This window comes from Podarcis filfolensis (assembly GCF_964270895.1).
Source record: "Podarcis filfolensis genome assembly, chromosome: 3".
Classification (NCBI taxonomy): domain Eukaryota; kingdom Metazoa; phylum Chordata; class Lepidosauria; order Squamata; family Lacertidae; genus Podarcis; species Podarcis filfolensis.
In genome coordinates, this window is record NC_139606.1 from 115,512,873 (window position 1) to 115,530,192 (window position 17,320).

A 17,320-nucleotide genomic window follows, 5' to 3' on the forward strand; every position below is an offset into this window, starting at 1 on the left:
ATCGGTCTTGAAAGACCTACACTGGCTCCCAGTACATTTCCAAGCACAATTCAAAGTGTTGGTGCTGACCTTTAAAGCCCTAAATCGCCTTGGTCAAGTTTACCTGAAGGACCTGGCTAGGTGAGGGCGAGAGAGGTAAGGAGCTTCCCTCCCTGCCAGGAATCAATCAAGGGTTATATTCCTAGAATCATAGTAATCCTGCCCCCTGCAGTACAGGAATCAGTTTCTTTGCTTTCCACAGCCTCCAGTCCTGAAAGGAGAGCATTTCATCTGGTTTCATTGTGATGTGGGAAATGGGAAACGAAGGGATTAAGCAGGCACATGCACACATATGCATGCCTGTTACTTTCTCGGAAACCCTTGGCATTCAGTGGGAAACAGGATATTTGTGCAAAGCTTCAGGAGGCTATATTAGCCTTATAAGATGCCAAATGATGCCAAGCTGCAGTGGCGTAGCGTGGGTTGTCAGCACCCGGGGCAAGGCAAGTAATTTGCGCCCCCTAACCCCTGGATTTGCGCGCCCTAACCCGTGGATTTGCCCTAACCCCAGATGTTGCGCCCGGTGCGGTCGGCCCCCCCTGCACCCCCACGCTACGCCACTGCCAAGCTGCATTGGCAGAGAAGCTTTCTCATAAGTTCAGATTAATGCAAGGAAAGAAGCACACTTTCACCGAAGTGGTGCAATTTTATGGTGCACACCAATAAACTGGTGGGAAAGGAGCACAGTAGCTGCATATACAGGGATCTATACTGGAAACGCGGGACGTGGGTGGCGCTGTGGGATAAACCACAGAGCCTAGGACTTGCTGACCAGAAGATTGGCAGTTCGAATCCCCATGACAGGGTGAGCTCCCATTGCTTGGTCCCTGCTCCTGCCAACCTAGCAGTTCAAAAGCACGTCAAAGTGCAAGTAGATAAATAGGTACAGCTCAGGCGGGAAGGTAAACGGCATTTCAGTTGCTGCTCTGGTTCGCCAGAAGTGGCTTAGTCATGCTGGCCACATGACCTGGAAGCTGTATGCCGGCTCCCTCGGCCAAAAAAGCGAGATGAGCGCCGCAACCCCAGAGTCGGCCACGACTGGACCTAATGGTCAGGGATCCCTTTACTTTTACCTTTTAGACTGGAAACATAAAGAAAAACAATTTGAGGAGGCTGTGTGAATAGGTTGTTTATTGAAAGATGAAAGATGCTGAAAGGATTGGAATCAATTAACCCATGATTTATTCAGAGTGAGTTCCTCATTCTTCCTCGTGCTTACAGAAACTTCTGCCGGGGGTTTCTCGGGATTCCACCATCTCTTGCATCAGCGCACGCAGCACTTCAGAACATCAGAAAACGGGCAGTCGTTCCATGGTTCCTTGAACGCCAAGCCATTGTGACACTGGAAGTCACGTGGCAGGCAATAGCCATCGTTGTCGGAGCACAGAACCACCTGAAACCGTGAAGAATCCTTTGGTTCTGGGTTCAGTCCAGGGCCTGCATATAAAAAGAAAGAAAGGGCAGCATTCTTCAAAATATTTGAAGAGCTCTCGAAGAGCAAAGGACTTCTTGAAGGGCAGATTTCAGTAGAAAATACATATGCATTTTTGAACACATCATTGAGCTGGGAACCACCTTGCGAAATTCACAGAAGGGGCGAATTTCAAACAATGGCTGGAGTGCAAACTGAATAGAATCTCTCCCTCATTCTTATTACCAGATAAATGGCTGCAGGGCTGCAGCATTAAGCACACAAATTCCCAGAGAGAAATATGAAGGTGCAGATGCACAAACAGCATACCTCTTGGAACATCTTACTTCAGGCATAGGCAAACTCAGCCCTCCAGAAGTTTTGGGACTATAATTCCCATCATCCCTGACCAGTGGTCCTGCTAGCTAGGGATGATGGGAATTGTAGTCCCAAAACATCAGGAGGGCCGAGTTTGCCTATGCCTGTCTTACGTCTTACAGAAGATAACATTGAGGGTAAGTTAAGCCGAAACTGTTTTCAGCAATTCCCCACCTCCCAAAAAAGGAATGGGGGGATGAGTTTTCAGCCGTGCCCTAGAGTAGGGGTGAGCAAATTGCAGTCCAGTGGCCTCAGAAACTGGCAGGCGAGGAGTGAAACAAACAAATGGTGGAGGAGATAAAGAGAGAAGGAGTGGGAGATAGAGAAAAGGGGGTCACAGAGAGAGGGAATGCCTCACTCACTTTTGAGTCTATTCTCAGCCACTGCCACAATGCAACTTCTGACAGATTGCCCCTAAAGGAATCTGTGGGGGAAAACTTCCCACCCCAGCCATTGAAGGAAAATCAGGGGAAAGGTCCTAAAACACACAGTCCTGTCCAGCTCAGTAAATAATGAACCTGAATGCATTCCCTCATCCCAATATGAGCTGGGCAATGAACCAGTTTGCCTAGGTCCTTCCTGCGAGGCTGGAAAGTCCATGGCAGCTAGAGCTTGTAAGTCTCAAGAATTCTCTTTATGCAACCCCATTGCTGATATAACCTACGGTTGCACATCCAAGTGGGATTCTGGAATTCTTTCTCACCTCTCAATGACTACAGGGGGTTAATTTATTAATTAAATTAGTCCTTCACGCCATCTTGCTTGGGACAACCCAAGGCAACTTACAACCAAACTAACAGACAAGAAACCCCACATAGATACATTGAAATGTTGTTCTTCAGCACAACTTACCGTCATCTTTATAAACACGAGATTCAAGAAGCTCCTTGGCTTCCCCTTCAACCTTGGAGGGTGGTTTGGGATTGGCCCAAACCTGGAAGACCAAGAAGGCAACAGTAAAGAGAACATAAAGCATCTTCATAGTTGGAGATATGCTGCACCCTCGATGCTAATGGAAGGAAAAGGCTCAAAAAATAGAAGGATGAAGAATCTCTGGAAGCACTGCTGGTATTTATACAGATTACACCAGGAAATTGGGAAAAGGGTGTTCTGAGATTGCTGCCAACATCAAATATCCATTGTCAACTATTGGTTGAAACCACCTGAAACTATTTCACTTTACAGTTAATCCAACAATTGCTGGGATTAGCATTCTGCTTCTTTCAAACGCTGATTCTGTGTTCTCACCTTAGCAAGGCAATTCAGCATCAATTGACTCACCAATACCTGAACTGCGGACATCTTTCAGAAGGCACCTCAAATGTTTTTTGTTGAAACCGGGGATACTGGCAAGAGCAAGGTGAGGCTTTTGTAATCAGTGGAGCTGGGGGTGTTAGAATAAATGTATTGTTTCCTGCTATAAGCCTTGCACCATATAATCATTGCATCAGTCTGACAGCTAAAGATGAAGGGACCAAGTTTCAACCAATTCCCCCCCCCCCGAGAAACTACAAAATACTGGGGGACATGTTTTCAGGGCCAACTCTCCCATTGGACAGCACAGGGCAGCTGCCTCTGTTGGCAGGGGAGAGACAGCAGCAGTCTAAGTTAGCCTCATGCTTAATGTGGTCCCAGCACCAGTGTTAAGTAAGATTCAAGTGCTAGTCCTGTAAGATTCTGCATGTAGTATGGAAAGGACACCAGCCTGTCCATTGCAGCAGGCAGTAACATGGCCTCAGCTACCCCTGAGAACTATGTTCTGTCTTCACATAAGCTAATAACAGCTGGCCAATGAATGAACCAAGAAGCTGGACAGATCCATGTTAGGTAGATTTTATGAGTCTATAAATTCCTGTCAATGTATTGCCAGAACCTAGCTTACCCAGAGATGGGTGAATCTGTCCGTTCTGGTTTTTCTCCTCCTCCTCTTCTTCTTTTTCTTTTCCAAAACTTGAATGCAGTTCTCCACTTTCCCATATCAGTTTGTGAAATGGCAAGTCCTCCTGAAAATTCATCAGCATCTTGCTACAAATTTATCCCAATGCACATGTATTTCGATGCAATTTTGCCCAATGCACACATTTTTGGCAAGCCATTTCCCCTAAGATAATGCAGTTTCATATATTAACAATATATGCATCCCTGTGCACATTTTACCCTGATGTATGCATTTTGGGTACATTTTGCTTAGCTTAAGAACTGCATTGCAAAATGCAGACAAGTGTTGCTTTTGATGGATGGCCATGATTCAGCTAATATATTGCCTCAGAAAGTGCAACGTTGGTAGATTTGCCTTTAGATGTGAACTGAATCAATTTTCTCCCCTATCTCTACCAACAGCCCTCCTTCTAAATTCGATTCCTTCCAGGATTTTTACACCCCCCACGGTTCCTAACTGAAAAACACTCCTTTTCTTTTTGTTCTGAAAGAACCCCTCAGCTTAACATCTGCTTGATAAGCAGCACACTCAGCCTCGGAATCTGTGCTGTTTTTTCAGTCTGCCTGCAGACCACAAATCTAGCCTGGCTGGGCTATGGAGAACCAAGAAGAGGACTATACAGTAAAAACTAGGCGAAGGGCCTTCATACTCAAAGGTAAGCTGCATATGTCCACAATTTCTGATGGAAGTAAAGAACCCAAGAGGTTCTCACAACTTCTGGAAATGTGTGCAGAGTCCCTGGTATTTATTCAAATATATATTTTTTTTCTTCTGGCAAAGCACCAATAAATTAGGAGCAGGATTGAGTCAACTCTGTGCCAGTGCTCTTGAAGGGCAGCTCTCAATGCCCACTCAGAAGCTCTTGAAATGCTTTTGACTGAAGGTTTACCCAACTTTAGGAAGACAGGCAGCTTCCTTGTAAAAGGCTTTTTGCCTATCTAGCCCAGTATGGTCTACTCTGACTGGCAACAGCTCTCTCCAGAGCTTCAGACGGAGAAGGGTTTTTCCCGTCAGCTCTTTCCTGAGGGACGAAAACAGCTCCCTTTCTACCTTTTCAACTCCATGCATACTTTTGCACACCTCTACTGAGTCCCCCAAATTTTTCTAAGCTGAATAGCCCCCAAATGTGGCAAAAAAATTCTCAAAAGGGATTTGCTCCAACCATTTGATCCATTAGGTCTTTCCTTTTCTGCACCTTTTGGATGTTTCTAGTGGTGGGGGTATCTTGTTGCAGTATACACAGGCAAGACTTATTCTTCTGTCTCCTGCATGTGAAACTTCTTCTTATTAAAAATTGGGTTTTATAAACAAGAATAATGCTATACAAACAAGTATACCAGGTTTTCTCATGTCATATTCATATCACAAAAATAGCATAAAAATGTGGGAAAATATCTCCAACACATGTTTCATTATTAGTGGTCAGTGGATAAGTTCTTGGTTTATGAATTGGTTTAAGCAGTTAGGAAGAAGAAGAAGAGAGAAAAGAAAAAGAAAGAAAAAAGGGGGAGTGGCAGGTGAGGTGGTTATGCTTCTACTATTCTACTTAGTGTGTGTGAGGGGCTGTGTCAGTGTTACTTGTATGAGTTTCTTACTATTCACTTCTTGTATTTCCTTGGTGGTGAGAGAGGTTGGGTGTGGCTTAGGGTGTGGTTAGTTGTCTTTGGTTGGTTGTAGTGAGAGTTGCTTTTGTGTGAGAGCGGGGTGCGAGTGTGTATTTTTCAATCAGGTTAGCCAGATTGATTTGTATGCTGTCAGGGGATTCTTGTTGTTGTCTTGTTGGGCTGTGTATGTGAGAAAGGGGAACCAAACTGGGGTGAAGACATCTTCTTCTATTTGTCCGCGTGTCAGTTTCAGTTTATTGGTTAGTTTTTCTAATATGGCTGTTTCCCATGCTATTAGATACCACTGGTTGCATGTGAAACTTCTTAAACCAACTCAAGATCGTGTGGAAGTGAAGTCATAATTTATCAGAGAATTCCGCCCCCCCCCATCATTCTCAGAAAGTCAGCGCTGTCTCTGGAGTGTTCAAGCCGAAGTTCTTTACTTTCAGTGCAAACTCAGATGGTTATAGCCTGGTGTTGATAATGCCAAGGTTGCAGGTTCGATCACCGTAATGGAGAGCTGCTTATCATTGTAGAGGGTTGGACTAGATGATCCTCAGGGCCCTTCCAACTCTATACTTATATAGGGACACGGGTGGCATTGTGGTCTAAACCACTGAGACTCTTGGGCTTGCTGATCGGAGGGTCAGTGTTTAAAATCCCCATGATGGAGTGAGCTCCCATCGCTCTGTCCCAGCTCCTGCCAACCTAGCAGTTCAAAAAGCTTCCAGCATGACTAAGTCGCTTCTGGCAAACCAGAGCAGCACACGGAAACGCTGTTTACCTTCCCGCCAGAGTGGTACCTATTTATCTACTTGCACTTCGTGCTTTTGAACTGCTAGGTTGGCACGAGCAGGGACCGAGCAACGGGAGCTCCCCCCTTCGCAGGGATTCAAACTGCCGACCTTCTGATCAGCAAGCCCTAGGCTCTGTGGTTTAACCCGCAGCCCCACCCACATCCCTTGCCCCAACTTAGCCTTCCATTATTATTATTATTATTATTATTATTATTATTATTATTATATAAGCAAGGATTTCAGATTCCCCAATCGTTCACGTAGGAAACAGAAAACATAAAGAAAAAACCACCAGTGCCAGGTTTATGTGCAATAAATGAGTCGTTTATTGAAAGAAGGAGAGAGAATTAACCCATGATTTGGTGAAAGGAGTGGAATCAATTAACCAGCAACTTCTGCGAAAGCAGTGGAGTGGCGCATTATTCCTGGTGATTGTAGAAAGGTCTGCCACTGGGTTTCTCAGGACTCTGACATCTGACATCAGCGCACGCAGCACTTCAGATTTGCAGAAAACGGGCAGTCGTTATACTGTTCTTTGAATACCAAGAAACTGTTACATAAGAAGCCCCGGGGCAGGCAGTATCCATTGCCGCCTTGGCACCGGATCCCCGTAAGTCGTGCAGAATCGTCTGGCTGGGGCAGCCCAGGGTCTGCATATAAAAGAGAAAAGCAACATTCGTGAAAATACTTCAAGGGTCAATAGACATAGAAAAGAGCAAAGACCTCAGGAACTTAAGTTTATGTGAGGGTAGATCCTGGCTGGCAGAGCATCCTGATGGTGAAAGTAGTTATGTTCCATTAGGGCAAACTGGGCACTCCCCACTCCCAAACATCAGATTGCCTCCATCTGCCTGCCTGCCTGCCTGCCCCCTTTTTTTTTACAATTTTCTTTTGATTTTCAAAATTAATTACATATTTGGTTTCCCCCAATATTTTTTAACAAATCCGAACTTCCCCTCCAACCCTCCACTGTTTCCTTGTTTCCCCTTATCCTGTTTCATATTACACCTAACATCCTTCCTCATCCTTACTTAATATCTACATTGCTTTGCTGCTTATTACAGTTCAAATCCTACTTGTCTATTAATCTGTTATTAAAAGGTAAAGTTAAAGGACCCCTGACAGTTAAGTCCAGTCTCACACGACTCTGGGGTTGCGGCGCTCATCTCGCTTTACAGGCCAAGGGAGCAGTGTTTGTCTGCTCCACAGACAGTTTTTCTGGGTCATGTGGCCAGCATGAATAAGCTGCTTCTGGCACAACAGAACACTGAAACCAGAGCAGTGCATAGAAACGCTGTTTACCTTCCTATTTATCTACTTGCACGTTTTGGCAGGCTTTTGAACTGCTAGGTTGGCAGGAGCTGGGACCGAGCAATGGGAGCTTCCTTTTATTGTTTTATTGTTATTCCCTTGCTGGTTTCAGCTATTTGGTTTTAGACTCTGTAAAACATTTTACATCTATTTTATATCTATTTGTATTTTTATATTTTGCCTTTGGTCATTATGAAAAAGGCAAGTAAGGCATCCCATTAAATAAATTATGCCCATATAGAATGCAGTTTCGCTATAAACATGACACACTTTCCCCTAATAGATGCATCTTTGTAAAGATTATTTGTCTAGGAGAACCACCTTGAAAAATTCATAGAAGGCTGAAGTTCAAATGATGGATGTGTTTCAATTTGCACATAAAGAAAATAAGTACATGCAGGATCAGGCCAGTGGCCCATCTAGTCCAGCATCCTGTTCTCACAGTGACCACATGTCCCTCTCTGGAACTAGGGCAGGAGTGATGGCACTAAGATTAGGGAAAGGGTTTGGTGGATAGCGAGAGAGAGGACATGGGAAAAGGGATGCCCTGCAAATTTGGATTCCAGTCTCAGCCACTGCCACAAAGAAGCTCCTGACAGATTGCTTCTGAAGGATTCTGGGTGGGGAAACAGCCCATCCCAACCTCTGAAGGAAGGTCAAGAAGAAAGTCCTAAAACACAAAGTCCCATCAAACTCAGTAAGAAGTAAATGCATCATGATGAGCTGGACACTGAACCAGATTGCCCAGGTCCTTCCTATGAGACTGGAAAGTCCATGATAACTAAAGCTTGTAAGTCAAAGCAATTCTCTTTCTGCAATAATATGGCTGAGCTAACCTAGAGTTGTACTTCTAACTGTGATTCTAGGATTCCTCCACAAGCTGCAATATGAAAGAATGACCATTTTCAGCCCAACTTACCCTCTTTCAACTTCATTTCAGGGTCAAGAGGCTCCTTGGCTTCATCCTCAGACGGTGGTTTGGGATTGGCCTGGACCTGGTACACCAAGAAGGCAACAGCAAAGAGAACACAGAGCATCTTCATGGTGGAAGATTGGCTGCAGTCGCAATGCTAATGGAAGGAAAAGGCTCAATGATGTGAAGGGTGGAGAATCTATGGAAGCTTTGCTGGTATTTATACGGTTTATACCAGGAAAAGGGCAGAATGGTGTTAGGTTTCTGGGACTGTTGCCAAAAACAACTGTTGTCACTCAAGAATCCAAATCATTTGAAATACTTTCATTTTGCGTTTTATGAAATGTTTGTGGGCACTGAAATTCTTATTCCCCAAACTATTGAGTGTTCAGACCCCTGGTCTCTCACTTGTGGGGTGCCTCAGAGTTCCATCCTCTCCCCTGTGCTTTTCAACATTTACATGCAGCCACTGGGAGAGATCATCTCGGGGTTTGGGCTGCGTGTTCATCAGTATGCAGATGATACCCAGCTCTTCCTCTCTTTCAAAACAGAACCAGTGAAAGCGGTGAAGGCCCTGTGTGAGTGTCTGGAGGCGGTTGGAGGATGGATGGTGGCTAACAGATTGAGGTTGAATCCTGACAAGACAGAAGTACTGTTTTGGGGGGACAGGAGGCGGGCAGGTGTGGAGGACTCCCTGGTCCTGAATGGAGTAACTGTGGCCCTGAAGGACCAGGTGCGCAGCCTGGGAATCATTCTGGACTCACAGCTGTCCATGAAGGCGCAGGTCAATTCTGTGTCCAGGGCAGCTGTTTACCAGCTCCATCTGATACGCAGGCTGAGACCCTACCTGCCTGCAGACTGTCTCGCCAGAGTGGTGCATGCTCTGGTTATCTCTTGCTTGGACTACTACAATGCACTCTATGTGGGGCTACCTCTGAAGGTGACCGGGAAACTACAACTAATCCAGAATGTGGCAACTAGACTGGTGACTTGGAGAGGCTGCCAAGACCACATAGCATCAGTCTTGAAAGACCTACGTTGGCTCCCAGTACATTTCCAAGCACAATTCAAAGTGTTGGTGCTAACCTTTAAAGCCCTAAATGGCCTTGGTCCAGTATTCCTGAAGGAGCGTCTCCACCCCCATCGTTCTGCCCGGACACTGAGGTCCAGTGCCGAGGGCTTTCTGGCGGTTCCCTCGCTGTGAGAAGCCAAGTTACAGGGAACCAGGCAGAGGGCCTTCTCAGTAGTGGCACCCACCCTGTGGAACGCCCTCCCAGCAGATGTCAAAGGGAAAAACAACTACCACACTTTTAGAAGACATCTGAAGGCAGCCCTCTTTAGGGAAGCTTTTAATGTTTAATAGATTATTGTATTTTAATATTCTGTTGGGAGCCACCCAGAGTGGCTGGGGAAATCCAGCCAGATGGGTGGGGTATAAATATTATTATTATTATTATTATTATTATTATTATTATTATTATTATTAACAAAATGGAATGGGGAGAAAAACCCTTCCCCTCCTGAGACTATGGAGGGAGCTGCTACCAGTCAGAGTAGATGGTGGGGGGGAGCCTTTTAAATGGAAGCTTCCAGTCTTCCTAAAGTAAACTGTAAGCCAAAAGCATTTCAAGAGCTTCTGAGTGGGCAACGTGAGCTGCCCTTCAAGAACAACGACATAGAATTGACTCAATCCTGTTACTAATTTCTTGGTGTTTAGCCAGAAGAGGGGAAAAAAATGAATAAATAGTAAGATCTCTGTACACCTTTCCAGAAGTTCCAGAAACTCTCGGGCTCTTTACTTCCACCAGAAATTGGGGACACAGCTCAATCTCGAGTATGAAGACCCTTCACTTCATCTTTGTAGTCCTCTTCTTGGTTCTCCATAGCCAAGCCAGGCTAGATCTGTGGTCTACAGGCAAAGTGAAGGACAGCAAGGATTCTGAGACAGAGCGTGCTGCTTATGAGGCAGATGGTAAGCTGTGGGGTTCTTTCAGAACAACAACAACAACAACAAAAGGAGTGTATTTCACTCAGGAACTGTGGGTCCCACGTTGGGTGAAAGATTTGTGCATTGCAGGGGTTGGACTAAATGACCTTTGGGTCCCTTGCAACTCGACAATTCTATGATTGTACGATTCTCTGATCCCATCAGGAGATATGATCTGTGTGATATCAGCATTGGACATTAATATGGCAACACCTATGTTTTGGACTCCCCTTCCTTTAAATTATATATGCAACAGGCAACTTTTTCGTTGTTCTGTTGGCACCTGTTGAAAATATTCCATTTCCAACAAGACTTCTTGGATGGATGGATGGATGGATGGATGGATGATAGATAGATAGATAGATAGATAGATATAGATATAGATAGATAGATAGATAGATAGATAGATAGATAGATGATAGATAGATGATACATTAAATTTTGATTGATTTCATATATGTTTTGTGGATTCAGGTAGGTAGCCGTGTTGGTCTGACACAGTCAAAATAAATAAAATAAAAAATCCAGTAGTACCTTAGAGACCAACTAAGTTTGTTCTGGTTAGAAGCTTCCGTGTGCATGCACACTTCTTCAGATACACTGAAACAGAAGTCACCAGACCCTTATACAGTGGTATCTCGGGTTAAGTACTTAATTCGTTCCAGAGGTCCGTTCTTAACCTGAAACAGTTCTTAACCTGAAGCACCACTTTAGCTAATGGGGCCTCCTGCTGTTGCTGTGCCACCAGAGCACAATTTCTGTTCTCATCCTGAAGCAAAGTTCTTAACCCGAGGTACTATTTCTGGGTTAGCGGAGCCTAAAAACTTGAAGCGTCTGTAACCCGAGGTACCACTGTATATAGTGGGAGGGTGAGGTGGGGTTTTCTCAGAAGGGTAGTGGGATATGGGTGATTGACTCAATGGGTATGGTAAACCTGTTGACGACTGCTAATGACTGCATATGTTTTGTTGTATGACTGAATATGTTTTGCTGCATATATGTTTTGCTGTAGTCATTGCAAGGGATTCAACTCATGAGTCCCAGCAAAGCACTTCCTCTCCTCTCCTCCACTGTGTGTCCCTTGCATGTTCCCAACACTATCATTGTTGCCTTCTTTCCCCCTTTCCAGCAGAGAATGGGCAGGCAGTTGCACCACCACAGGACGGGAAAATCTCTTGCCTCTGGCCTTGGGGATACTGCTTACTGCGGAAACTCCGGTGTGCCTCGGGCTTTGTGATGAAGGAGAGATTCAACAACTGCCCAAATACCCGCACCCTGAAGTGCTGTGTTCTGTGAAAAACTGGGACGAAGTTGCAAAATACCCCGAGAGAATTAAATTAATTAAATTAATCACTTTGGTGTTGTTGATTTGTTGTGCCTGGTTCCCGACACCAGTCCCCTCTTTTAATTTGTGTAATCTGTTTACGTTGTGATGGAACTTTTGAACCAAGGTTGCATGGCCACCTGCCAGGGATGATTTATCTCCAGAGAACTAGACTGGATGACCCCTGGCTTTCCTTCCAACACTACGGTTTTGTGATTCTTCCATTAGGGCCTGAATCAACAGGCTTGCTGAACTGAAACTAAGCTCCTTGCTAATGTCATTTGTATGTTCAAGTTGATCACTTGTTACATGGTACAACATCCTTTTTTTAAGTCAAACTTACAATCAAGCCACTGCAAAATAAGGAAGCTGGTTTAAATTCTGTTACAAGCCAGTTGCAAGGGACCAAGAATTCCCTTGTGGGCTGCAGGTATGGGGGGGTGTTCAAAAAGTTTTGATAGATGTTACTGAGATTTCGGAAGAAGTAGAAATGCTTCCAAACTCATACCGTCCAACTTTTTCTGACCCCAAACCAGGATGCAAGTCTTCCAGGACATACTCCTGGACAAATCACATGACCCACTCCTCACACTCACCCCCCCAAAAAAGTGTTTTTGGGGGTTGAGAACGCAGCATGCGAGAGCATGGCACCCAAAATGGCCACATGAAAAAATGGGATGTCCCTTTTTACTGGGGTGCTTGGGAGGTATGCAAACTTTGAGAAAGAGCAAGTTAGAAAAAATGCAAATGAAATTGTAGTTTGAGTATGTGGCCTGAGAAGAGGCACCACGAGTTCCAAAGCAAAAATTTGAAATAAGTTTCTACTATGCTGTCTTAGACGCGGTCATACAGTCTGTTGAAGAGAGATTCCAACAGCTACAACTATATAATGGCCTGTTTGGCCACCTGTGTGATATACAGAGCATCAACAGAAAAATCTGCTGAAGATGTACGTACTTAAGACCTGCTACAATTTGCAAAAATCATTCATACTCAATGGAAACAAAGATAGTGATGCTGAATATCTGTGTTGTGAATTTCTAGCAATAGCTCAAAGTAAGTAAGTAAGTAAGTAAATTTCTATTTATACCCCACCCTCCCTGGCCAAGACCGGGCTCAGGGCGGCTAACATCAAATATCAAATACATTAAAACACAATCAAACAATTGATTAAAATACAGCTTAAAAATTAGAATCAGGATAAAATTAAATGCTTGCCCACAAATTACAACCATACAGGTCGGGAACCTCAAGTATTCATCAGGGCCAGCTATCCATGTTGGTCCCACATGTGCTGATAAAAGGACCAAAGAGGTAACTTACAGGGTCCCATAGAGGGGAGTCAGACTGGTAATTATAATCCAAAATCTTTTACTTCTCCTTCGTGTCCAAAATTCACCATTAAACTGCAAGTGATATTCCAACCCTGCTAATGATTTTAACTGTTTACAATGGTTTTTAAGATAAGTTATAAATTTCCCCCATTCCTTATTAAAATTTTGGTCTTCCTGATTTCTGATTCTTCCAGTCATTTTGACCATCTCGGCATAATCCATCAACTTCATCTGCCATTCTTCTCTGGTAGGGACTTTATCTTCTTTCCATCTCTGGGCCAATAACATCTGTGCAGCCATGGTTGCATACATAAATAGTCCTATCTGCTCCCTTGGGATTTCAGTGCCTAGAATTCCTAAAAGGAAGGCTTTGGGGGGTGGGTTAGAAAAGGTTATTTTAAACATTTTTTTTGTTCAACTCATTATATATTCCCAAGCATCATTACTTGACCGGAAGGAATTGGTAACAAAATTTGCAAAGGACTGTTATAACTGTTACTATTACTATTACCCAGTGCTTTTTTTCCTGGGGGTACGCAGGGGTACGCGTACCCCTAAACCTTTTGTGAATCTACGTTTGGCCTCATTGAGGGGCAGCATTTCAATATGAGTAGGAAAATGAGAATAGCCCTAAACATTTCTTTTAGGGGGGGGGAGCACTGCTATTACCGGATGCAGTTCATGACAACACATCAGATCCATATACGTGATGTGATCAAAATATGAGAATCAGAAATGTGAGCAGCCCAGCCTGATTTCCTACTAAAGGCAAATTCCCCAGCTGTGCTTCTCCTGTCTATTTCTTCCTGTATTCCCCCCTCCCTTCAAGGTTCATTTGCAAGCATGTATTCAACAAGAATAATCAGCTGAAGCTTATTTTGCTGATCAATCACCTCTGAGCATTTGCTGAAATCACATATCTCTAAATGTTTGCACAGTTCAAATAAGTTAAAATAAGACTCTCTGCACACACGCCCTGCTGCTGCTGCCCAGAAAGCCCTGTGTAAACAGAACGCATTAAGTTCTTTTCTGAAGCGGGCAGATAAAAGTAATTTCCTGAAACGTTTACCGAACCGCAGTCGCTTTCAAAATCCCCTACTTTCATTTCCTCTTACTCCAAAAAGAGTTGTAGAATGTTGGCTTGGCTGTGGCCTTTTGCCTGAAGTGTTGCTGGAAGAGGCGGCAGAACTGGAAAAATGGCTTCTCAGAACCCAGGGTGGGGGAAAATAAACCTTGAACCTATGTATTGGTCCCCAGCCCAAACTGGACAGGCAAGTGGTGGGAGAATATAGCAGACATGGCTGGCAACCATTGGCAGCCTCTTCAGGAGTTTGCCCAGAACTCTTTCAAAGCCACCCAGTTTGATGGTCATTGTTGCAATTTGAGGACGTCAACTCCACAGTTGTGCTATGTAGAAATGGGCTTCACTTTGCTTACCCTGAATCCTGCAATGTTAATCACTTCCAGACCCTCGAAGCGTCCCTATTTTCCAGGGACAGTCCCAGAGTTACAGAAACCGTCCCAGTTTCTGATTTGATCCTGGGATGTCCCACGTATGTCGCAAGGAGATAGGTAAGCAACTATACAAGCTTTAGAAGACATCTGAATGCAGACTTGTATATGAAAGTTTTAAAATGTTTTATTATGTTCTTGTATATGCTGGAAGGCATCCAGAGTGGCTGGGGCGACCCAGTCAGATGGGCAGAGTATAAGTAATAAGTATTAAGGGATGCGGGTGGTCCTGTGGTGTAAACCACTGAGCTTTGGGCTTGCCGATCAGAAGGTCGGCAGTTTGAATCCCACCACAGAGTTAGCTCCCGTTGCTCAGTCCCTGCTCCTGCCAACCTAGCAGTTCAAAAGCACATCAAAGTGCAAGTAGATAAATGGGTACTACTCCAGCGGAAAGGTAAACGACATTTCTATGCACTGCTCTGGTTTGCCAGAAGCGGCTTAGGCGTCCTGGCCACATGACCCCGAAGCTGTCTGCGGACAAACGCCAGCTCCCTCAGCCTATAGAGTGAGATGAGTGCTGCAACCCCAGAGTTGTCCATGACTGGACCTAATGGTCAGGGATCCCTTTACCTTTAATAAGTAATAAGTAATAGTTTGGTGTTTGTTATGTACTGAGTTGAATAGGATCCAAACTGCAGCAGTCTGATTGGTCCTAGAACAATAGGATTCAGAATGCAGCAGTCTGATTGGTCCTAGAACAATGCAGCAGTATGATTGGTTGGCAGGAACCACCCAATCATGCTCCAGATAGAAGTGAATCCACAACCTGATTGGCTTACAGTGGAATTCCGGAATTAGCCAATCATGTGCAGCCCATTGTGTAAATAATGTATATAAAGCAGATACTTTGAGGGGATTTTCATTCATTCCTCCTCACCACTATGAGCTGAATAAAGAGCATGAAATCACTTTGCGACTCTGAGTATATTTCAGTGTTGCTGTTGTTATTATTATTGAATAGGATGACATTTTCCCATTTTCATTGGAGAAATGTTAAAGGATATTCTCTTCTCTCAAAATCAGGTACATAGCCGTGTTGGTCTGACGCAGTCAAAATAAAAAAATAAAAATAAAATAAAAAATCCAGTAGCACCTTAGAAACCAACTAAGTTTGTTCTGGCTACAAGCTTTCGTGTGCATGCAGAAATCTGTGTATCTGAAGAAGTGTGCATGCACATAAAAGCTTATACCCAGAACAAACTTAGTTGGTCTCTAAGGTACTACTGGAAATTTTTTTCTTCAAAAAAATTATTTATCTCTTCTCTCAAAGGCTGTACACCTGCTTGCCTTGGGGCCTTTTAAAAGTCTCTTTGCCACTTGTTTCTCTCTCTATTCAAAAAAGAAATCAGAAAGAATGTGAAGCTCCCATTGCCAATCAGATTAGGCAGCCTGACCTCAGCCAGTTGTATTTCTCATCATGTTGAAACATATCCAGATCTGACTGGCGACATGACAGTGTTGTGATTTTGAGGAAAACGGCTGATTTTAAGAATGTTGAGCTACTGGTTGTGGCTGCAGACATCTGGAAACCCTTTTGGCATCTTTTCAGTGCGTGTTGATGACTTCTGCCTTTCAATAAGTCCTTCTAAGTTGAGATTTTTTTTATCCCAGTCAGTGCAATATTTCCTATAATGAATTTGCATGTGTCATTTTCAAGGATGGAGGAGCTGAAGGACATGAAGGATCTGTGAGGGAATGGAGGTTGGGTTGAGGTACAAAGGGAAGGGGGTGGGTTGGTTGGCAGGTAGATAGGGCTGTCAAGCAATGCAAGCAGTCCAGATACACACACACTGTTGCATGTCACCCCAATCTCTGAGCGGTGTGAGATTTAAAAGGTTCTAGGTGTTTACCCAGGGTTTGTGTTTCCTTTGAGGAATGAGGCACAGCAGGGACTGTGAGTCTTCATGATATATGGTTTGTGTACACATATATACAAGCAGAGCCTGTGATGGAGGGGTTCACAGCAAGCACCCCACAAGCATCTTGTTTCTCCCATAGCTGCAGTCTTCAATTAAGACAGAAAACAAACACCATGTTCTGCCTCCCTGGCTTTCCAACTTGCTGCCTTTCTTCTCAGTGACATCACTGTAGTCCTAACTTCTAAACTGTGGCTTTATCTGCTAAGGGGAGGAAGGCACCCATTTGGCATCCAGCAAAATCCTTTAGATTCTTTGCTGGTGCTCTCTTTCTTCTCCAGCTGCACTGGGTCCAGAGTGTCACTTTAAGCTTAGCACGATTAGGGAGAAAACAAAGGGGATGCAACAGCAACTCACATGTACAGGGAGCAGCAACCCATCGGCCACAATATATAGGAGTTCAGGGCTTGATCCAGAGAGTCATAAGGTTGGGAATGTTCCAGGGCCCCATCCCCAGCAGATGACCCACTGCCCACAAAGAGCCACCCTTCCCACTATGCACAGAGTATCCCAGCAGATCAGGTGATGGATGCACTTCTCAGGTTGCATCTCTTGTCTCCTCCAGAATAAGGGGACCCATTGAAGCTCCTGAGGATGTGGGCTCCTGAATCCTGGAACCACCACTGCCTGGAATCTATGGTTCAGCTTTGTGGATCAGCAGGAACAAGAGCCTATGTTAGAGTGAGACAGCTGACCCAAGCAACAAATAGTTGTGATTAGAGGGGATGATTAGAGTAGCCAACTACTTTCCTTGGGGAGGGATGTAGATTACTGCATGCAACCTGATGCCTGAATATAAAGGGATTATAAAATATAAACTGCTCGTTAATTCTTATCTGGGAAGTTACTGAAGGG

General features: G+C 44.3%; 1 protein-coding gene and 2 long non-coding RNA genes across 4 annotated transcripts in view; 1 reads left to right on the forward strand and 2 right to left on the reverse strand.

Annotated features, from left to right (window-relative positions):
• Positions 1–17,320, reverse strand: part of LOC310758748 (uncharacterized protein) — a 299,601-nt gene that overhangs the window by 13,404 nt on the left and 268,877 nt on the right. The window lies entirely within an intron of this gene.
• Positions 1,154–2,853, reverse strand: LOC310758995. The gene is made up of 2 exons (XR_014546154.1): positions 2,681–2,853; positions 1,154–1,476 (listed from the first exon to the last, which is right to left on the reverse strand). It is a non-coding gene; the product is annotated as an uncharacterized lncRNA (long non-coding RNA).
• On the forward strand, positions 9,940–11,729 carry LOC310758780. Its single transcript, XR_014545888.1, has 2 exons — positions 9,940–10,364; positions 11,509–11,729. It is a non-coding gene; the product is annotated as an uncharacterized lncRNA (long non-coding RNA).